Source organism: Sminthopsis crassicaudata, chromosome X (genome assembly GCF_048593235.1).
Source record: "Sminthopsis crassicaudata isolate SCR6 chromosome X, ASM4859323v1, whole genome shotgun sequence".
NCBI classification, from domain to species: domain Eukaryota; kingdom Metazoa; phylum Chordata; class Mammalia; order Dasyuromorphia; family Dasyuridae; genus Sminthopsis; species Sminthopsis crassicaudata.
Window position 1 is genome coordinate 34,758,404 of NC_133623.1, and position 23,577 is coordinate 34,781,980.

A 23,577-nucleotide genomic window follows, 5' to 3' on the forward strand; every position below is an offset into this window, starting at 1 on the left:
TAGGAAGGGTATAGAAAGTACTGTTCTAGGGTCAGAAGACCCGAGTTCGAAATCTACCTCGGATGCCAGCTGTAGATTTCTCAAAAGGTACCCTCCCTTTCCTAAGCACCTACCTCAAAGAAATGCCAAGAGGCCAAAAGGCCCAGAGAAGCAAAAGACTTGCCCTCCACCCATTACTATTTTTCCATTCTAATGAATCACTTTGCAATTGTAAAGACAGTACCCTTGGGGGGAAATTGTTCAAATCACTAAATTCAGTGAAATGCAAATTAAACAAGCATTAGGTTCCACTTCACACTCTTCAGCTGGGTGAAGAGAAACATGACAAGTGTTAGAGAGGCTGTGGAGGACATTCACCAACACAGATGCTGGTCGGGCAATACATTGGTCCAACCATTCTGGAATAATTTAGAACAAGGACTCTAAAATGATTAAACCGTCCATACCCTTTGAACAGCAGTATCACAAGCTAGGGATTTGCTGAAGAAAAAGGGGACTCGTGTTGTCAATCATATTTATATAGTAGCACTTTTTGGGGTAAGGAAAACTGGAAATGTCCTTCAGTTGAAGAATGGCTCAAACTGGGGTTTATGAATGTAATAGAATAAAACTGTATCATAAGAAATGACAAGTATGACATAGTCAGAGAAACTTGGGAAAACTTGCATGCAGTGATGCAGAGTGAAATGAGTAGAACCAGAACACAAAGACCACAGTAACAGAAAAGAAAACAACTCAGAAAGACTTCCTTCCGGACTCTGATCAAAGCAGTGACTAATCTCTCCAGCTCAGATAAGTGAAGATGACTCAGGCTTCCGGCCCCCTGGCAGAAGTGTAATGCATCAGAGGTTCAGATGAGAAATACATTTTCAGGCACAGCCAATGTACTGATGTGATTTGCTGGATTTTACTTGTTAGACTAAGGAAGGGTTTCTATTTTGGGGAAAACAGGAAAGGGCAAGTTAAAAGGTAGCCATGGCAGGGGGAAGGGAAGCATCAAAAAAAAATTTTTTTTTTTTAAACAGGAGAAAATACAAGGAAATTAGGGAAGGGACCCAAAGAGGACAATTTTGTTCAATTTAATTTATACTTTAAAAAACAACAACAACAACAACAACAACAACAACAACAACTCAGTGTACACGATTTAAGTGGATAGGCTCACATAAAATCCTCCTTTTTGTTCTCTGTAAATGGCAGTATTTCTTTGTGGTGATGACTGGTAAAATACTGATTTGAAAAAGGGAAAAGAAAGAAGGAAGAAGACTAGAATATTTCCTGCTTAATGCACTGGACCAGTTGTTTCTGTTGAATCCTAGCCTTAGTCTTAGAACTGGAAGGGAACAACTTTGTAACATCGAGTTCAACTCTTTCATTGTATAGATGAGGAAACTGAGGCCCAAAAAGGTTCACTGCTTTAACAAAGGATACACAGTATTCATTCAGTGCCAGAGCCAAGATTCAAGCCCAGGGCCTCTCATGCTAGCTCATCACACACGAATTCTGGCCTCTGGGGATCTGAAACCCTTCCCCATCATTTCTAACCATTTCAAAATGGGCCAATGCTTTTCAAGTTTCTCATCCTGCCCTCTCAAAATGAGGGGTCCACACCAAACTCCCATTCTGTTTGTCTTTTCATTTCTCTTACCATGAGTGCTGGGATCCCATCTATTCTTTACCAGCTTTCCATCTCAGTGGCTTCGATACGGCCCCTTTCTGTGTCCCTCAGTCTGTTCTCTATCTTCCACTGCCTTTTCTGCCTCTAATTATTTTCTTTTGTCTTAATAGCTAGCCCCCATAATTGGCCCATTACTTCAAATGAGTCGCCTCCCTGTTTCCCTCAGCACCAATCCTTAAGTCACAGACATCTATCAGACACACTTCCGGAAGAAAAAAAAAAAAAGCATAGTGATTGTGCTTTGTCTTCCTCTCCCTATTTCTGATTTCTGCAGTTTTAGAGAGCTTTCCTTTTCCCACAATTTCACCTGCTCACCAGCAGAGTCCTTTGCCTTTCTCTGGGGGTGTGCCTTTATTATACAATCTCTTTTTGTGCCTGAGGCTTTTGGTAAAGTAAATGATCCAAGCTGCAATGTTTTCTGGTGGGGTACCCTAGATTGGGTCATCGGTGCTCCTCCCCAAGACCCCTCGGGCCATTTTCCTTCCCAGATTCCCAGGTAGAGAGGTTAATGAGCTACAGCCACATCCCTCTTAGAGCTCAGACACTATACTCCTGGCATTTGCTGCCTTTGAAGATTGAGCTCCCCCGGTTTCCATGACAATCATCCTAGTTCTTTTAGACCCTCAATTAAAGACTGACTCCCACCATCCAAATCGCCCCCACGTTCTACTCACCTATTACTGCTTTGGTCGAATATCAGGCCAAGAGAACTCCCTTTTTGTGGGCTGGACAGATTCCAAATAGGAAGAGTCTCCCAGGGCAACCTGGACACTGTTCTCAATTCCTACCTCCCAAAGGGGGATTCTGTGCAAGTGTTTCATTGCCTTCTGGGATAGCCCAACCTCAAGAGACTAGAATCAATTGGGTCTTCAGCTGCAAGGTCACAACTGGAAGATAAAAACACCCATGCTTGCTGGCTATTAAGGGCTGAGGAGGAGAGATGCCCTTTTGGTGAATACAGGCTGGTGGGCTGAATTCACCCAGGTGCGAGCAAAGAAGGGCTAGCAAGTTCTGAGAATGCCTAACCACTTGACAGAGTTTCCAGCAATGCCAGGGCCTTCCCGGGCTATCCTATTTGCAGCCTCTCAAAAGGGGAAAGGTAATCCACCACCAGAAAGAGGAGGAAGGGAAGCTTAGGGGAAGATGGGCCAAAACAAAAAGGTCCTTCAGACCTCCAGGCTCTAGCAGAGGATGAGAAAAGGAGCTCTTAGGCAATCAAACAGAAAGAGAAAACCGTTCCTTCCTACCCCTTCAAGACACAAAAATCCAAAGGGTCTGGGGGGGGGTTGGGGAAAGGGGGGCCAAACTGGATAATTACTTAGACATCATCCTGTCCAGGAGTTCTTAACCTGGAGCCTCTGAACTTGGTTTTTTATATGTTCTGTTAACCTTATTTCAATACAAGTGATTTCCTTTGATAATCACACACACAGATAAACACATGTATATTATTATCTTAAGCATTTAAAACTATTATGATGAAAACGGATCCACAGACTTCAGGGGACTGCTGAAGGGATGGGTCACACACACACCCCTTAAGCACCCCTGATTGAATGTGATCTTCGTTTGACAGAGAAGCAAACTGAGAACCTAAGAGGGGAGGGAAAGTGTCCAAAGTCACACAAGTACTAAGTGACCGAGCCAGGATTCAAATTCAGGTCCTTGGATTTGAAATCCTAGAAACTTTCTTTTGCGTGCTGCTCTGCTTCCGTTTTGTCTCCCTTGCTCTCATTTCAGCGCCTGGCTCACAGTCTCACTCTAAGACCAACTCTTTTTCCTAATTCTAGGGGATTTAAATAGAGAAGTTCCATCTAGTCAATCCCTGTGATCCATCCTTATACAGTCACAACTTGGATCTCGCATCATCCACAAGTGTTTCATTTCCACACTCAGAAACTCCAAAATTCTATCATAAAACGCAAAATGTTATTTTTCCTTCTCTCCTCATCCTAACCTTCTCCTAAACCTCTTTGCCCTTGAATTTTTCTGCCTGTCAGCACCATCCCAGGCCCTCATCTCTGCTCTGGCTGCACTCCCCATGGACGCTCAGCCCATGCAACTCTAGGCTATCCTCTCCTCTCGAATTGCCTGACCCCTCCCCAACCCCATCCCAGTGCAGACTTGCCAAACCTTAACCCTGAATTGGGCCTTTGGGAGGACATGCCAGAGCTGTGCTGACTAGGGCCACTTCAGATCCAAGCTGCACACAGGAGGCGTCCTTCTCCAGAATTCACAGCTAAGCGCACTACTCACTACGGCCACTCTTGTTTCTTCAAGATTCCCAAGTCGCCCCTTCCTCTCACTAGCTCAGCTGGGCGATTCACCTCACGCTTCACTCAAAACATTTGAAGGTCTTTCCTGAGATCTTTCCCTTCTTTCCTCTTCTCCCGCCTGCCATTTTCCCCAAACATTTCTTCCTATGCTCTGGTAGCACCCCTGCAAGTTCCTCCTGCCTTAAAAACCAGCCCTCTTCAGATGCTAAGGAGCTCACCAGGAACTCTTATCTCTCCTTCCCTTCTCAGCTGAATTCCTTGAAAAGAAGCCTTCTCCATTTGGTGCCTCTAGGTCCTCTCCTCACTTTGAAATCCTCTCTAGTCTAGCTTCCAACTCTAACTGCTCTCTACCCATGAACTCTTTATTTCTCCATCTTAGTGATCTCTTCTCAGTCCTCATGCTTCGTGTGCTATTTCTAGATTTCTCAGTGTAGAATGCCTTCTCTAGTCTTGGGGTTTTGAGCAGACTGTTTTCTCTTGATTTTCTACATTTCCAATAACTCCTTAATCAGCTATAAGTGGATCTCCTAAGGCTCTGGCCTGGATTCTCTTCTCTCTTTTTTCTCTCTGCTCTCTTGCTTATCAGCCTATTAGCTCTCATGGTTTCAATTATCATCTTTATACAGATGATTTTCTGATCTATTTATCCAGCCCTAAACACTGTCCAGAGCTCCAGTTCCAAATGATCAATTCCTTAGTGGCTATTTCCAACCACATGTCCTGGAGAAATCTCAAATTTCCAATGTCCCAAACCATACTCATCATCTTTGCTCCCAAATCCACCGCTCTTCCAAAATTATTTTTGACTATGAAGGGCAACCCCATCTTTCCTATCAGCTAAATTCACAGCCTCAGTGTCCACCTCAAGTTTCTTTTTGTTGTTTGCCCCCCAAATTACATCAGTTTCCAAAGTTTGTTGTTTGTTTCTGTTCTCCATTTCCATAGTTATTGTGATAGTCTGAGTCCTCATCAAATGACACCAGAGTTATTTTTATAAGTCTTCTACTTCTGTACCCAGCCCAAGTCTTCTCACTCAAATCCATCTTCCAATCAGCTTACAAAGTGACCTTCGGAAAGCAGAAGTCTGATTTGACCATCACTCCCCACCCCCAAACTCAATCAATTCTAGTGACTGCTTGTACCAGTTAGTTTGAAATTTAAATTTTTGATTAACAGGTCCCTTCCTTAGTTTACAGCCTTTCCAGATTACTCCCCTCCAAAATTTCCTGTCTTTGCACTGGTTGTCCCCCATTGCCCAGAATCTTCTCCCTCTTAACATCCGAATCTTAAAATCCCTCTATTCTCTTAAGACTCAGATCAAGTTCTCTCACCTGGAGAAGGAAGGACCACCACCAAAACCACAAAGTCCAGCCTCCTGCTGGTAGCCTTTCTAGCTCCTGAAGCTGCTAAATCTATCTTCTATCTACTCTGTATTTTCTTTGGTTTGATAAATTGGTATGTAGTAACAAAGTATGTATATACAGTCTCATTCATTAGAATGCATCCTACCTGAGGGCAAGAAAAAACGTTTGCTTTTGCTTTGTGTCTCCACAGTCTAGAAAATAGCGCTGCACTTGCTGCACTTTAGAAATAGAGACAATGGCCAACATTCACTGCATTTTGCAAAAGGCAGAGGAGTTCTAGAAATACATCATAGGGGAAGTGGGGGAAAGAAAGCACACATATCATTCCCTTTTCTTTCTGATCATCCATCACAGTAGAATGGAGAACGAGTTAGCCTTGGAATCAGGCCAATCTGGCCTCTGGTCCCTCCTCTCACACACGCCACAGGCCCTATGGCCTTGGGCAAAACAGACCATTGGGGCCCCCAAAGAACTCTGGAAAACACTAACTTGCAGATCAAACTGTCAATTTTGGTTTAGTAGGGGGACTTTCCTTGTGAGGAGGTCTCTGCACTAATGAAAACAGAAAAAAAAATCCTAAAGCCTAACAAATGCAGACACAATTATGTTCTCCTTGATCCTTCCATTCTCCTGGTAAGCCATTCTCGGTGCCTTCAACAGCTACTCATGTGGGATGAACCCAAGACCCTTCACGGTCCCTTCATGGCCTCACTTCAGCTATTTATTGCCCCTTCCCACCTTTTGTGTGTGTGTGAGAATGCAGGAGACAAACTCTCCTTAAAGTAAAAGTATCCAAGAAGAACAAAGAAAAGGATGGACATGGAGACACAGGGACACAGACACACAGGGACAGACTTGGAGACAGACACAGAGGGAGAGAGACACGGAGACATGGAGGGAGACAGACACAGAAACAAGGAGGTAAACAGACACAGAGATACACAGACATGGAGTTATGGAGGGAGAGAGACACAGACATGGAGGGAGACAGACACACATACACATAGACACAGAGACAGACATGGAGACACAGGGAGTGAGTGTTATTTGTCCTTCCCTCTTAAGAGGACCATGGCATTAGAAATGTGATAACATGGCTTAAAGTGAATTGGACTTAAGTGGGGGGGGGGGGGGTCTGTGCAAGGTCACCTGTCTCACTTTTCCCTCCAGAGATATCTGGATCCAGTGACCAGATAGAGATCAGGACAACTGAAGATGGCCTTGAGTGCAATGGGAAACTCTTGGCCTTTACCAGGTCCCAGTTTGACAAGGCAATGCCCAATCAGCGTTAATTAAGGCTAGGAAAGAATTGAAGCAACAATTGGCCTCTATTATCTTGTCAAAACAAACAAACAAACAAGGAACTCTCAGGGGTCTTCTTCCAATATAAACATATTGGTTTATATATTCATAGACCACTTTCAGGTTTCATATAAGACAAATTTGCAGGAGGAAAAGTATAAGCTATATTCAGATCAAAAAAAGTATTTCTTTGCCATAGATTTTCCTACACTGATTTATCTACTGCCAACATATTCTAAAATGAACATGTGCTGTCCTTTTCAGGGCAGATTGAGAGAATCATTATAAAAGAAAGTACAGTTATTCCTGTATCCTCACCAAGATGCCTCTTTCCTCCCTCCATTCCTGCCTCCACTGGGCTGGAAGGACAAAGTTATTATCTTCAACCCCTTCAACAGGTCTGCAAAGCAAAGAGGAGATGCAAGCAGTGAGCTGGGACTGATGAAGCAGGCTGGTCCTTCTTCAGGAACAAAACACAAAGTGTACAAAGTCCAAATGTGAAGAGAATGGGAATCTGAAATGTGAATATTAACTTTGAATCACATCTCCCCCCCCCCCTTTGTTTTGAACCAATATAGGAAAGTTTCACTAATTGTTAAAGACAAGCAATTCCACACACCCTTTGGCAATCTAGCAAAGTTCTTTTCAAAGAATTGAAGGAAATGCTCAATTTTAGTGAAACTCTTACTGAAAATAGAAATGTAATTTTTCACATCCTCCTTCATGGACCCCCTACTAAAATTTATCTATAAACCACAAATTAAGAAATGCCACTTTAAGAGATCTTCCAAAGTGAAAAAGAAATGAGAAGGCATCTGAATTCCAATTACCTTTGACCCCAACTACCCTGTGACTCTAGGTAGGTCACTGTTCATTAATAAACCAGAGCACTGAAATTTTATCCTTTCTTCTATCCCCATGTCATTCGTTCTTGAGGAAAATCACTTTGGCACATGATTGAAGGGTGGAGTAGAGAGAGATTTGAGGCTGGGGTACCAATCAGCGGCCATTGCTGTTGTGAGGTTGTGAGGTGAGAAGGGCCTGTACCAGCAATGGCAGAGGAGTGAGAAGGAGGAAGAAAGCAGAGATGTCATGAAGACCAAAATCACAGGACTCTGCAAATGATTGGATATAGGGCTGAGAGAGAACAAGGAGTTGAGGATAACGCCTAGACGGCTTGCCTGCCTGGATGACAAGTCGTTAATCTTCAACAAGAGCTTTAATACTTTCAGATGGTACTTTGACAAGCAATAAATCCAATTTCAACTGACTGGCTTATTTCTAGGAATGATAACATAGAGCTTCTTTCCCTTCTAATGATTTTATAGTTTAATTTATGTACATGTCTCACCTAACCCATGAGATATATCAAAAATCCAGGTGTTCAAAGATAGTTAGCACTTAGGTGTATTAGAGATCAAAACTGCTATAGCTTAGTTTTCCTTCCTTCCTTCCTTTCTTCCATCTTCTCTCACACTCCCTGCTTCCCTTTATCTCTCTTTACTTTCTCCTCCTCCTTTTTCTTCCTCCATCCCTTTTCCCCTCCTCCTTTTTCCCCCTCCATCTCTTTTCCCCTCCCATTCTCTCTCCCTCTCCTTCGGCTAGCCTTGCCCAGTTGTTCCTGGGAGTCCTTGTCATAGTGTCACCCTTCCAGGGCAGCATCCATATAGAGTGCCACAGGTCCAATTTGCAATTGCTTCTGGGAGATGCTCATGCCACCTCCCCTCCACTATGTTGATGCTCTTTTTCTAGGACTACTGTGTCAGGGAACAAACTGTAACTCAAAGCATGACAATGAATTCAGCAGTCAATTTGGGCCATATGTTGATGATGAGGAGAAAATCATATATATACATATATATATATATATATGTATATATATATATATATGTATGTATGTATACCACTCTCTTATTCTACTAACCAAACACCATGTTAACCCTATGATCTAGCTAGGACAGGCATTATTAAGTCTCTTTTTACATATGAGGACATTGAGATAGGCTAAGAAGTTTGTCTAAGACCCAAGTCAACCTAGTAATGGCATGACTAGTGATAGAACCATGTTCTTTCACAATATTTTGAAGTGAAGCAGTTACGGGACAAAGGATAGAGTGCTGGCCCTGAAGTCAGGCGGACCGGGGTTCAAATATGACCTGATATTCACTAGCTGCGTAACTCTGGGCAAGTTACTTAACTCTGATCGCTCCCCCCGCCCCTCCCCCCACCAAAAAAAGACCAAAAATATTGAGATGGCAACAAGTTTTGAATTTGGAGTTTGATCAGTTTGTAAAAGATTCTGTGTGTGAGATATACAGAAACCAACCCACACACTATGAGAGGCCACATGTGACTCAAGAAGGGAATTTGGGTTTCAGACTTGCCTTTGTTATTTCCTCCTTTATGGTCTTGTACATTTCATTTCATTTGTCTGGGCTCTATTTTCCTCATCTATAAAATGAGGCAGGTGGGTGGGATGCCCTCTTGGGTTTCTATCAGCTCTTAATGAGTGATTCTCTAATAGATACAGGAAAGACCACACTGGCTTGTAAGCTCCTCAAATATTCTTTGTTTAGATGAGAAAGCTGACCTGTTTCAGTATCATCCCAAAAATAAGGAGACCTGGATTCCAAGTCAAGATCACTCACTAACTGTGATCTTGAGCCAATAAACTCTCTGAACTATAGCTACTTCATCTGCAAAACAGATTATCTCTAAGGTATGATTATGATGTTAAAAATCCAAAATCCCAAAGTGCATATGTAACCAAATCATTGGCATCTTCTTATTCCCTATCATCTCTTGCACTATAATTTGAGCTCCATCCCAATAAGACTTTGTTAGCCTGCTCTTTCCCCACACAAATCCATACTTTAATGTAATTCTCTCCCAATTCCTCAAAGATGCTTTTTACTCTACCTTTTGAGGTACTAGGCCTAGTTTAGGTCTGATGTAACTTCTTCACCCTCCTCCATTTATTTTTATTTTTTTAATTAAATTATTTTTTTATCCTCCTCCATTTATTAATGGTGATGAGCCAGGCTTCCACATCCACTCTTTTGAGTAGACATATCTTCACACCATTTGAATGATCAAGGAGTCACCAGTTATAAACCAGGTAAGATGGAAGATGAGCACCTGCTCAGCCACTACCTCCTAAGACTCCATGGGCCTACATATATTCCCACATGCTACTCTCTGACCTTCCAATGCACTCAAAGGAGCCCTGGATCTTGCTAGCCACCCTCCGCATAAACCCTCAGGACTTCGGGCAGTGACCTGTAACTCTGATCTTAAGTGTTAAGGACAGAGGTTTGCACACAGTAGGCATTTCATTCAGCTTTGATTTAAATGCCTTAAGGATATGTCATCTTCCCAATTAGACCAAATTCTTGGACATGATTCGTGCACTTTTTTTGACTCCTTCATTACACCTAGTACAGAAATATGTGACAGACCCATGGTGTTTGAGATGGCCAATTGCAGAAAAACTGAAGACTAACATCACATGAAATGTACCACTTGACTTTATAGACCTCTCTTGACCCATCTGGTCTTTGGGCATAGAGCCTCAGAGCTCCAGAAAAAATTAATTATATATTTGCCTTATCTCAGGGAGGGCATTTTATTGATATGCATTTTCCTTTATTTTCTAAATTCTGGAAATTAAACTTTTATCCTTCAATACAGAAGGTTCCGGAGGATTTTTTTTCCCTGAGGCAATTGGGGTTAAGTGACTTGCCCAGGGTCACACAGCCAGGAAGTGTTAAGGACTTTTTTTTTTTCCCTCTTAGGAGTCATGGGCTATACTTTATTATTGGTTGTTCAGTTGTGTCCATCATGTGCAACTATGTGACTCCATTTGGAGTTTTCTTGGCAAAGATAGTGGAGTGATTTCCCATTTTTTTTTCATCTTACTTATAGGTGAGAACACTGAGGAAAAGAGGATGAAGTGACTTACCCAGATCAGCCAGCTTTAGTAAGTATCTGAAGCTGGATTTAAACTTGGGTCTTCCTGACTTCAGGCTCAGTACTCTCTGCCACCTAACTGTCCTTTCATTATTGGGGTTGAGGTTAATTTTTATACATTTTAATTTTATACATTAACTCTGAAGAATCAATCAACGGCATAGGAACTAAATAGATAATTCTTTTTAAATGGAGAAATTGTTGTTCAACCTTTTTTCTCAAAGAGGACCACTGACCTCATGAGGGTGACATCTTGAGTTGCACACAAATTGGATTTAAGTAAGAGAGCTGGGCAGGCCACAATACTCAGTTATCCTGACTCATCATTTTGTGACTTGTCTCAAATGGACCCAGTTACTTATTCACAGGTCACAGACATCAGCATACATCCCGAGTCAAGACCAAAGATCACAATGTGGTACAGAAGAAAAGCTGCTGGGATTGTTAATCAGATGACCCGGCTCTGAATTCTAACTCACATACTTGCTACTTTGGGTGACCTTGGACTTATCTAGCTTGTGAAATCATCATCTCTAAAATGAGGAGCCTACCTTTCATAGTGGCAAGGAACTGGGAAACAAGAGGATGTCCATCAGTTGGAGAACGGCTGAGTAAGTTATGGTATATGACTTTGATGGAATATTATTGCTCTATAGGAAACTATCAGCGGGATGATTTCAGAAAGGTCTGGAGAGACTGACATGAACTGATGCTGAGTGAAGTGAGCAGAACCAAGAGAACATTATACACAGCAACAAGAAGATTATACAATGATAGACTCTCACAGACTTGACTCTTTCAACTCTAACAGACATGATGTAGGGAGCCATCTGCATTCAGAGAGGACTGTAGGGACTGAATGTAGATCAAAGCATAGGATTTTCACCTTTGTTGTACTTTGCCTGCTTTGTTTTTCTTCTCATTTTTTTTCCTTTTTTAATCTGATTTTTCTTGTACAGCTTGATAATTGTGAAAACATATTTAGAAGAATTGCACATATTTAATATATACTGGATTACTTGGTGTCTAGAGGAAGGGGGTGGAGGAAGGAAGAGAAAAAAATTTGGAAAACAAGGTTTTACAAGGGTGAATGTTGAAAAAATTGCATGTATTTTGAAAGTAAAAAAAAACTATTATTAAAAAAATTAAATGAGGGGGCTAGATGAAATGATCTCCAAGGTCTCTTTCAAGGTTATGATTCTGTGACAAAGATTATAACTTTTCAGTCTGGATAATCTTGCCACTGATTAGACACAGACTATATTAGCATTCACAAAGCAAAGTGGAAAATAGGAAATCAAACAGGTATTCCAAAGAAAGATTGGAGGGAAAGGGGTGGGGCTGGAGAAGAAGTGAAATTGCCTTTTTTTCTTGGCCCTGGAGTTTCATTGGAATAAAGAATTCCCAGGGAGGATAGTCCCTCTACCAATACACATTAGCAACCATTCTGTGACTTCAAAATTTTAAACGGTTTCTCAACTAATTTCCACTCATTAAAATTCTAGAATCTTATTTCAAATCATCCTCTTCCATGTATTCTATGATTTCATAAAAACTACTCTAGTTTCACTCTTTTCCCTCTCTGCAAAAGCTCCGTATTCTCCTCTGTCCAGGTTTTTGCTCATGTGGTTGTCTTTGCTTCAAATGCCTTTGCTTCCTCCCCCCTTTAATCCTTGAGTTCTTCTCCATCCTTCCAACACCAACAGAAATGCCACTTCTTTCCTGGCTCCCTCCACCTCCCCCCAAGAGAAGAATGGCCTTCCCAGTTGGGTCTCAAAGAAAACTCTGCTTTGGACGTCTTTAAGTCCTTATGTCCTAGTGTAAGAGCAGGTCTTATCCACCCAAGACAGTATGTGGCTTTGGAATGAAGTCAAACTAGGAATCATGGAATCTAGGTCCAAATGCTACTTCTGCCACTTACTAGCACTGTGAGCGTGGGCAAGCCCCAGCTTTCTAGGCTTCAGTCTTCTAAGTTGTGAAATTAAGTGGATGAACTAAATGACCTCTCCAGGCTGTTTTAGCTATGTCCCTCTGACTCCCTAACTAGATTGAGCTCCAATAAGGCAGGACCCAAGTTTCATCAAATTTTTAAACTCCCCTTATACCTCAGGCAGCACTCTGCCTACTGAACAGACCTTCATCTCTAGGCTCTAGGTGACATGGGACTCTGAGATTCAATATGTGTGGCCTTATTGAGCCAGAGCAGTGGCACAAAGGTTCAATTTTAGCTGGATCTTTGATGCACTCACACAGTGGAATGAACATTGGATTTGGTCACAGAGGGCACAGCTTCAGGTCCCATCTTTACCGTTTATGACCTCTGTGACCTTTGGCAAATTATTTAATGTCTCCAGCTCTCATTTTCCTCATTTGAAAAAAAACAGGAGTGAGAGTAGTTGGCTGCTAAATTTCCTTCAGCTCTAAATCTACAATCTTATAATCCCATAAAGTTTCTCAAATAAATGACTGGAAATCAGCTCCAAAAGGATCTTATCTTATTCAACTGTCCTTTACAGAGGACGAAATTATAAGCCAAGTGTGAGTTGACCTCACTGGGCTAGAGTTTCCTTTTTTATAAAATAAAGGGGTTGGGGTAGCACCTGCCCTGGAGGCAACAGGACATGAGTTCAAATCCAACCTCCGAGACTTCACACTTATTATTAGCTGCGAGACTCTGGGCAAGTCACTTAACCCTGGTTGCCACACAAATAAAATAAAATTAAAACAAGGAAATCACATTGGACGACCTGCAAGTACCCTCCAAGTTCTCAAATTTATGAGGTCCAGAGAAGGATAAGTGGCTAGGCTTTCAGTGAGAGCAAGGAACATGTTTGTCAGGTGTTCTGATTCCTCATGTGACACTCTACTACACCAAGACTGCCCAGATCTATATCTCTGACTCTCAAAGTAGTGTTGGAGGATGACCCCTGTCAGGAATGCGATTTTATTCTGACACGGGCAATGGACGGGCCAAGAACCACTTTCCAGACGATACAACCAGAACCTTAATCAATGCCTACATTTTACCCATGGGGGTTCCTGAAAGTAACAGACCAATACCATCTTTGTAAACATCATCTGAAGGAAATGAACACAGAGGCCTTTTCGCAGGGAAATCATAGGATTAGAGATTTAGAGATGAAAGGGAAAGTAGATGTTATCTTGTCAACTCTTCTTATTTTATCCATGAGGAAAAGGAGGCCCGGAGAGGGTGACAGGTCCAACATCACACTATTATTAAGCAGCATGATTGGGCAGAGCCATAAATAGAAATATTTTCAACAGGGACAAACAGTCTTATGTGTGCGTGGTGAGGGGCAGGAGGGAGAAGTACGTTAGGTCATAGCACACAGGATAATCTGTCTGTAAAGGTAGTCACATAAGGGTGGGACCACCTATGCCACTTTGGAGGCCCAGGGGGAAGAAAGAGCAGGAAGCTACAGAGGCCCGGGGGGGGGGGGGGGGGGACGGGGGGGGGGGGGGTTAAGAGGACAGTTACACCTCAAAGTGGTCCCTGCCGGTTCAGGTCTGGGAGGCAAAGCAAGGGAGCACAAATCAGCACAGACGAGAAACTGCAGATCCCTCCCTCCCCAGAAAGAGCACACGCCTCTTAGCTGTGGCACCCCAGAGCTAAGCCCCGCGTGACCAATACCGGTTGCATCTCTGTAGCCGGGATGTAAATTCAGAACCTTGACTCCCCGAAACAAGAAACCATTTTGCCACGCAGTACGCATAGGCAGAGGACTACACATCCTCTGCAAAAGCCCACATAAAGAGAGCTGCTTCAGCAGAGCTCAAAGCAAATCAAGCAGAAAAGCAAGAGCGACAGCTCTGGCCTCCAGGAAACACAGATAACATTCATTTAGTTGGAAATAGATTCCTTCTTAGCAGCTCCTGCACCTTTAGGGAACAAGCTGCATTTCCCCCCGCTTTAGATAAAGGCTAAATAATTAATGTGCTCACACAAGCCACCACGCTGCTTTTGATGCAATAGAAATAAGCTAGTTCATTGCCATTTATAAACAAGATAAATAGGTGAACAAACAACACCTTACAAACATTTAGTCAATTTCAGCACTGACCAGACACAATGCATTAGTCCCAAATAAAAGAGAACATAATTTTTTTTTCCCCCAAGATCTAAAAAAAAGAACACACTCGTGTGGAAATGACATGGATATTAGATCACCTATGGAATTGTTAGGTATGGCATGGGCACATGCCCCAGCCATGCCTGCTGCTTCTAAAGTTACAGCAAGGCAGCCAAGAAAGTCGCCTGGGAATTCCAGCCAAAGGCCCCGCTCCTCCTTCCCAAGAGATTCAAAGGTGAACAAATTAGCAGGGTAGCTGGATGACTGGGATCTGCATTATTGAACAGGCTAAAGCTGCATGGAGGCAGGAGCATTGCCTAACGACCTTATTCCTTTCCCAGTTTTAAGGGCTCTTTTGTTTGGGACTCAAGGGACCCTTTTTTACCAATCAGTTTAAAGAAAAAAAGTCATTTCACCTGCAAGGCTTCTACTAGGCAGAGCCCCAAAGTGGGACGATTCCTGCTGAATGAGCTTGCTTTGGATGGTCACGTGCCAACACCATGCCTTCCCCTCCTAGCAATTCCTTTCTTCCCACTTCCTTCCTTCCTTCTACTTCCTCCATGAAGACACAAGGCTCTGCCTGCAAATGCCGTAAGCAGAGAACCGCCCTCCCCCTCCAGATTCCCATGGAAACAGGAAGGAGCAGCAGAGACAAACACCCTTCGATCCCTCGGATGATCTGCTATACTTCCCTGATGTGGGCACCCCCTCCCTGGAAGCCAATCACCACTCCCTCCATGGCTTAGCTGACAGTTTTGTGATTTGCTCTGCCCCCAGGAAAACAGCAAAAAGCGTCGCCTGGTGGCCAACCTTCTGGTAACGAGCCCCTCTGAAGCTGATCCTTAGATGAAAGGCACTCTCTCCATCCTTCAGCCTGCTATCTTAGGAGATGCTATCAGAGCTTGGGCTCCGCTGACAGAGCCTTCAAGAAGCCAGGGTCATCTCCCTGATAGGAGGAGGCGATAGAGTTAATTAAACAAACTGAAAGCATCTCTTTCTTAGTATATGCATGTATGGAATATATATACACACATAATACAGAATTATGTATCTTATGCATTTGTATTTGTGGGCATGTGTCTGCACGTATTTATTTTTGTGGAGGTCAATCAAGGTTATGTGTACATACATGCACATATACAAATGCATACATATGCACATTAATGTATAGGCACATGTGTACCTATAGCTAGCCATGCATGCATATACACATGCATACATATACTTCAGGGAGTTGTTTTCATTCTTTTTATGATTATTATTTTTTTCAGCCCTGGATATGTGAAGACATGCTTATTTTCATGCCTGATACAAAAAGGAAATTGACCCTATAGAATTTTGTGCCTAAATGGGGGCAAGATACCATTTTGAAGCATTCTAAACTTACAACCAGGAAAGACTTTCATTCTGGAACACAGGTGCCTTAAAGGAAAGAAATAGGACACAGAGAGGTATACTGAAAAGACCAGCAGACTGAGCTGTAGAATCTGACTCATTTGGCTGGGACTTCAATGACCCCTCTCAATGATATCTGAAGAAGAATTCTCTATAAAGTGAGTGGTCATCCAGTCCTTAACCTAAAAACATCTATCAAGGCACCTCCTTTTCCCTTTTGAGGCAGCCCCTTCCATTTTGGGACAACTCAAATGGTTAGGAAGTTTCCTGGAATATTAAGCCTGTTTGCTCTTTGCGCCTGGTCCATCTCTCTTGATTCTACCCCCTGAAGCCAAACAAGGCAAATCTTACCCCTTTCTGCATGATGGTCCTTCAAAGGCTTGAAGACAGCCATCATATCCTCCAGTTTTCTCTTCCAAACTGAACTTTCCAGGTCCCAGCCAAGTTGGACTGAAGGCCCTTCAACAGACTGATGGTCCTTCTCTGGGTGCCCTCTAGCTCATCAATATCCTTCCTGAATGACAGAGCCCAAAATGAGCACGTAAGTCTGACCAGGGCAGAGTACAGAAGAATGATTACTTTTGTCCTCATTTTCCACCCAGGATCTAGCACTGACTCTTGCTATGAAGTAGCCCATATCACTTTATGCAAGTTGCTTTCTGTCTCTGGGTCTCAGCCTTTGTCCTAAAACAATAAGACTTTGAATAAGACTTTGGGGCTAGATGATCTCAAAGTTCCTTTCTGACCCTGACTTTGTGGAACTGCATGACTAATAAATCACCTACACTACCCTTGCAGAATACAGATAGCTCATTAAATTTGGCCTAAGTACTGAGGCTCAGACTTCCTATGAGATAATAGTATCCATAGAGTAGCAGTGACATTCCTCCTCCTGTTCAATTGTAAGACAGCCTGTCATCTCTACTGGTTTTCCACTAAGTCACATGCTGGATGGATAGATGGCTTGATATACACAAATCCATATGCACGCACATACACACACACAACTCTCCTAAAAATTCCTTTTTCTTTATAGTTTCCTTGCCTTTGGGGTGGAGGCAGGTTGTTGACAGTGAGATAATGAATGTGATACCCACAGTATTTGTATTGTAATTCTGCATCCTTCCAAGTACTCCAACTTTAATTAACTATGTCCTATATAGACCCTCACAGTGGAAAGAATTAGCAGCTCAACCAAATCTACTCTCACTTAACTCAAAATGAATACAAAAGAAGCTAAAGAGGTTAGCCACATAGCCAAGAACTGGCAGAGAGACGCTCAGCTTGAGAAAAATGTGCCATAATAAAGCAGGAAGATAATTAGCAAGGTTCCATTATGTAACTTGTGGGGAAGGTAGCAATGTTACAGAAAACCAAAAGGTGGCAGTAGAGAGCCAATTATAATGACTACTTCAGAAAACAGCCCAAAAGAAAGAAAATGGAGCTGGGAGGGAATTAGAGCACAGGCAACATTTCAAAAACCAAGCACCCAGACTCCTTACAGTAGTTAATGACAGCAGAAGCCTCATTTTACAAGGGACTGAAAGCTAGATGGCTGTAAATGGTGAGAACTCTGCTACCAATCTGGGCCTTACAGACTAGCCAATGTCTTCCCCATCACACAATGAGTAAACTTAAATACAGAGCAAGTAAAGGGATATACCACGACTCCTGGCATAGGGTCATGGGGCTGGGTGGAGCAATGGGCTTGGGGGGAAAAAGGGAAATTGTTCCATAAGTTCAAAAATTACTATCTCATGGGCTGTCTCGAAACAAAGGAAGTCTTAATTTTAACAAGAATTTCTTCTACTTTCCAATTTGACAGGTTAAATGGTCTTGAAAAGAAAGAAAATGGCATCTAGCTAGCTTTTCTGGGAGATAAATGTTTTCTTAGCAGCCAGGAGTAACCTGGAACCCAAATGACAACAACTGTGAATGTAATGGATTGGAACATCATTTAGGGGAAAGGGAATAAGTCTTTGTGTAGTACCTACTCTGTGCTAGGCACTGTGCTAAGCACGTTACCAGTATTATCTCAGTTGATCTTCATAGCAGGTGCCCTCTTTAATCTCCATTTTACAGAAGAAAAAACAAGCAGTTAGTATCTGAGGCACGATTTGAACTCTGGTCTTCCTTACTCCAAGCCCAACCCTTCATCCACTGTGCCATCTAGCTACCTAATTTATTAAGCACTTACATGTGCTAAGCACTGCTTGATACAAGTAGAAAAGCAACACAAAACCGCCTCCCAAAAGTATGCACTGTAATGTAACAGAGAAATCAGCTGACAGGGACAAAGGTCCAGTGGTTCTTTGGGCCTAGCAGCATAGAGAATGACATAGCCCAGGAATCCTTAGAATGCAAGAGCAGCTAAGATGGCCATCCCAGAGGGTCCAGAGGGCAGAGCAACAAGAACAGGATTTAAAGCTCAGGATTTCACCATTTTATTGGAAGGACTATTGTAGTTAATGCCTGCTTATTCATACATGCCATGTCTTCCACAAATAGCTGTTGAGAAAGGGGTGATAAATCTGATGATCCAAGTGGAACAGACCTTAGTGTGAGCTCCAAAGGGGCTGGGGAAAGAAGCAAGGGGAAAGAGGGAACAGCAGCCAACCAAGAGTCAGTGTTCAACATCTGGTGGATACCAGGCAATAGGGTCGAGATCCTCGTGGCCTCTTCCTGCTGAGGTTGCAAGTTCCTCTTGAGATCTGGACAGACCTTGTGATGATCACTAAGGTCCCTAGAACTGGGTTTTCAGGCCATCTGATGACTATTGCTGTGATGGGGCAGGGGAGGGCAAAGTCTCCCCCTGAAGTTTCCCAGGGTGGTAAACTCCATTCTAAATACTCAGCAATCATGGAAACAAGTATTGAAAAGATGAGCCTATCCAATGTGGTCAGCATATGGTAGGTAAGTCACTGCTTTTCAATAGACTAATGCTTACACTCTACCACAAAGGTCAGGGTAGAGGACAGGCTGAGCAGATAGGTTTTTATAATTGTCAATTCACCATTCCCAGGAAAACCACAGGTCTAGACCACAGGATTTCTCAGCTCAGCATTGTTGTCGTTTCCTTCATAAACCAGATTTTAGACTTAAAAGAAGGCCACTATATGCTCCAGTCTCATCAGCCATCACTTAGTGAGAAAACTACAACCTGTACTTTTTAAAACCAAGAGGAAGAGACAGCGCCTCCAGATTTATGCCATAGAAAAGACTGAGTAATTCAAGAAGAACACCAGATCCAGGATTAATCCAGCAATCCCCTATTGGCTCAGCCTTTCCTACCCCTCTCTCCTCTCCTTTCTTCTCTTCCCCTTCCCCGCTCTCTTCCCCCTCAATTCAATTTTTTGGAGTAGGGGCCTTCTGGCCTTGGATTTTTGTGGAAACAAAAGGGAGGAAAGGGGCAGTGCACAAAGGACAGAGCAAAAGCAATTAAGACAGTCCTGCAATCTCCATGAAACGCCTAAGCAACCGAGTGGGGCAGGGCAGCTGGAATCTCACCCCAGGGTGCTTAATCTGGACAGTGCTACTCACAGCAGGCCAGAAACAACATCTGGCTGGCAAAAACTCCTTAAAATCCAAAGCAGCCCTCCCACCCCATCCCTGTGCTTTGGCCTTCCTATGAGCAGGGTTGGGCCAAGGGCGCAGAATTTTTACCTAGCCCCCATAAGGCAGTGAAGTCCCGCTCGAAACAAGGACATGCTTTGTGCTGTTCATCTGGGACAAAACTGTGCTCTCTGTCCTCAGCTCACTCACAGTGACTGTGGGCAGGTCAGGGGCCAACATTGCGGACTGGGGGGAGCTGCTCCTCCTCAACTTGCTCAACTCCATTTTATCAGAAGAAGGAATGAAGCATACAGTGGGCCTAGCTATGCCATTTCCCATCAGATGATGGACCCTGCCATTCCTTTTCTCTTAGACAAAGAGTATGGACTCCATGACCTGTAAGGTCTCTTCCAACTCTACACTCACAAGCCTACATTCCAAATTTGTTGTTTTTCACTTGTGTCAAATTCTCAGTGACCCCATTTGGGGTTTTCTTGGCCGAGGTACTGGAGTAGTCTATCATTTCTTTGTCCAGCTCATTTCACAGATAAAGGAATTGGAGGCAATCAGGGTGAAGGGACTTGCCTAGGATGAGTCACACAGCTAGGGAGCATCTGAGACCAGACTTGAACTTAGGCTCTCCTGGCTCCAGGTCAGGTGCTTTAGCCACTTCAGTACCTCTGAACTTCCCCAAGAGCTCCTATTACAAACCTCTAAATTAACAGCCAGTACCATCATCAGCCTCCTCCTCAACCACTTCTTTTGCAGAACAGAATTCCTGGTGTTCTCTCCTGGGGCCTCAGGCCTTACAGAGGGAAATGTATTCCTCTTTTCTCTCCACAATCTCATTCACTCCTACCCCTTCATAATTAACCCTTTTCTAGGGATAATTCCCAAGTCACTATCTCCAATTCTGAGCTATCTTAGGAGTCGACATTCCACCTGTGACTCCCTGCTCCTCTCCCAGATTTTGGGAATTGCCTTCACCCTCTCCTTCTTGCAATCCGACCTTTACACCATGACCAAAATAACTTTTATTTTAAGGTACAGATCTGGTGGTGTTACTTTTCGGCTAAAAAAAAAAATCTTGGAGCAGCCAACATTGCCCCACAGAACATATACTTGATAATGGACATTAGCAATAAGATCATATTGGATCATATTATTCCTGTGGATTAGATGATAATACAGTTAGGCTCAAATATAGGAGGGAGAGCCAATCAGATGGGCAGGTGACCAGACTCAAAGAGTAGTTGTCAACTTGGCAGAAGGCCTCCAAGGGAGGACCCTAAGAATGTACACTACACTATTTTAACATTTATCTCAATAATTTTCACCAAAGCTGACCTGCACAGACAGAGGGAATTTCCTTCTCTAGGAGTTCTTTAAACCAGAGAAATCAATATTTATCTTAATCCATGACATAGATAAAAGTATAGGCAGCAGGCCAACAAAGTGGGAGGGAAAACCAACACAGTGAATGACAAAGTCAGGATCAAAAAAAAAAGTGATAGGCATGGGGTTGAATTTAAGATGATGATATTCCAAAGGTATAAATGTAAAGTCTTACACTTGGATACAAAAAATAAATTTCATGAATTTAAGCTTGGGGGATCGTTACTCTGAACAGGACCTGGGGGTTTTCGTCAACTGTAAACTCAAAAATGAATGCCATCTTGGGCTGCAATAGGAAGGGCACAGCTTTGACAAAGACAGAGGCGAAAGACTCGCTCTACTCTGGCCTTGTGAGGCCTCACTGAGAGTAGTACCATGTACCATACTTAGTCTTGGGTACCACAATTTAAGAAGGACATTGAAAAGTTGAAGAACATCCAGATATGGGCAACCAGAATGACAAAGATCCTGAAGTCCAAGACAAGAGAACTGGCTGATAGACCTGGGAATGTCACTTCCCCTAGAGAAGAAAAGGCTGGTGGGGTGAAGGCATAGGAGGCAGAGAAACAGGAAAGTTGTCTTTTGAAGGACTCTCTTCTGTACACCTTCAGAAGGCATAATAGGAAAATAGAGGGGCAAGATTAGGATCAATGTCAGGAAAAACTTCCCCACACTGAATTTTCCCAAAGTTGAAGGAATTACTAGCAGGAGGTGGTGGGCTTGCCTTCCTTGGAGGTCTTTTAGCAGAAGTGGGATGACCACTTGGTGAAGATATAACAGTAGAGATTTGTCCATGAATATGTGTTAGATGGCTACTGAGGTCTCAAATTCCACATAATCTTGTAACGTTCTAATTCCTCTGCCCTGTGTTCATGGGTAGTTCCTCTACTTTTCCAGGTTTACAATATCATATACTTCTCTGTGAATGTAATACATCAAAAAAAGAAAAGGACCTCTATGCACAAAAACATCCAGCTTTTTTGTGGAAATTAAAGGGCTGGCCATCCATTGAGGAATATACAAACAAGTTGTGATATATGAATGTAACCAAATGCTACCATACTATGAGAGATGATGATCAGTATGCTTTCAGAAAAACCTGGGTACATCTTGCCATTAGAGTTTAAAGCACAGATTGCAATATGGTGTGGGCACACTTGAAAGTAAAGACAAAGTAGGTGATACAATCTTTGAAAAATATATTCTACACAGACAGCTTTTCACCAGGCTATAGAGGCCTTCATTCTCATTATGTCTCAGGAGCCTCCTTTCTACCATCATGCATAAATGTCATTCTATTTGTGCTGACTTTTTTTCAATGAACTATAGTCACTGGTAATTCTGAGCCCTTCTTTGCATTCTCACTAAGCTGAGGCCAGGTCCCAGTGGGCTGGGAGAGTCAGCCAACAGAAATGGATGCATGTTCAGAGTTCAATGTTGCACCACAGAGGAAAATGAAGATACAGCATTTGTATGGTCAGCTTTCCTTATGAATCTCCTTTCAAATGAAGTCTTCTCTCTTCAGACTGATACTGCTACATTTAGATCACAGATTTAGTTCAATCAACACTCCTGTCTTGTTTTATAGAGAAGAAAATTAAGACCCAAAGTGGTTAAGTCAAAGGTCACACGGGCTGCAAAGGGTCAGAGCTGGAATTCCAACTTGGGTCTTCTGACTTCAGCTCCTAAATTCCCTACCTCTTCCTTTTTGGTGTGTCCTAAATCCCTTGGACAGTCAGTCTGCTAAAACCTATGTACCTATAAGAGTCTTAGAACCACATTTGTAAATGTATAAAGTAAAATACAGGAAATGCCCAAAGTTCCAAAAATTAGTGGAAAAAAAAGATGTAATTTTTTTGTCTTCTCCATGGTGTAAGCTACATGGACACAAAGTGAAGAATCAAGGAACCTGGGTAGGTTTCTACAAGGGCTCAAATTCTGGACTAAACACTGGAGTGGAAGGATCAATCCTAGCCCTTAGTCATTCTCTGGTGGAACTTCAGACTCATCCTATTCCTATTCAAGCCCATCCATTGGAGGATGACACATACTATGCTAGGCCTTCCTAGACATTATTTTGTCAGAAGAATGCACAGTAAAATAAAGACATGGCAAGATTACCAACTTCCTGGATGATTATAAGGTTTTTACCCTAAATTATCTACCCTTGGGGTCAAAACCACAAGTAGAAAAAAAGGGCAGAGCATAATCAAGATAGTGGAGTGAAACCAGGAAGCTGCTCAAGTTTTCCCAGTTTCCCTCAAAACCAGCATGAAGCCAATCCCCTGCCAGAGGTCTAGAATGATAGAGCCTATGAAGAGACAGAATGAAAAACAAATTTCCAACTCAAGACATATTGGAAGTACTTCAAGAAAGGTTAGTCTCACTGAGGTAAAAGGGGTACATAGCTCAGTTCAGAGAGTCTCAAGGAAAGCCAGTGGAAGGGTCTTAATCACAGCACAAATCAGCAACTGAGACCTTTAGTCCTGAATCAGTGGAACAGAAACAGAGCAGACCAGTGGAACAGGCTCCAATCAAGACAGAAGGCAAATGAC

At 42.7% G+C, this 23,577-nt stretch overlaps 1 protein-coding gene across 6 annotated transcripts in view; it reads right to left on the reverse strand.

Moving 5' to 3' along the window:
• LOC141548371 (uncharacterized) overlaps window positions 1-15,266 on the reverse strand; it is a 109,126-nt gene extending 93,860 nt beyond the window's left edge. For 5 of the 6 annotated variants that reach the window (XM_074277232.1, XM_074277231.1, XM_074277230.1 and 2 more), the window contains exon 1: window positions 15,097-15,266. The gene's annotated coding sequence lies outside the window, so the exon portion shown is untranslated. The remainder of the gene's footprint in view (window positions 1-15,096) is intronic. The other variant, XM_074277227.1, reaches the window with a different exon arrangement.
• Between the last annotated feature and the right edge of the window lie 8,311 nt (window positions 15,267-23,577).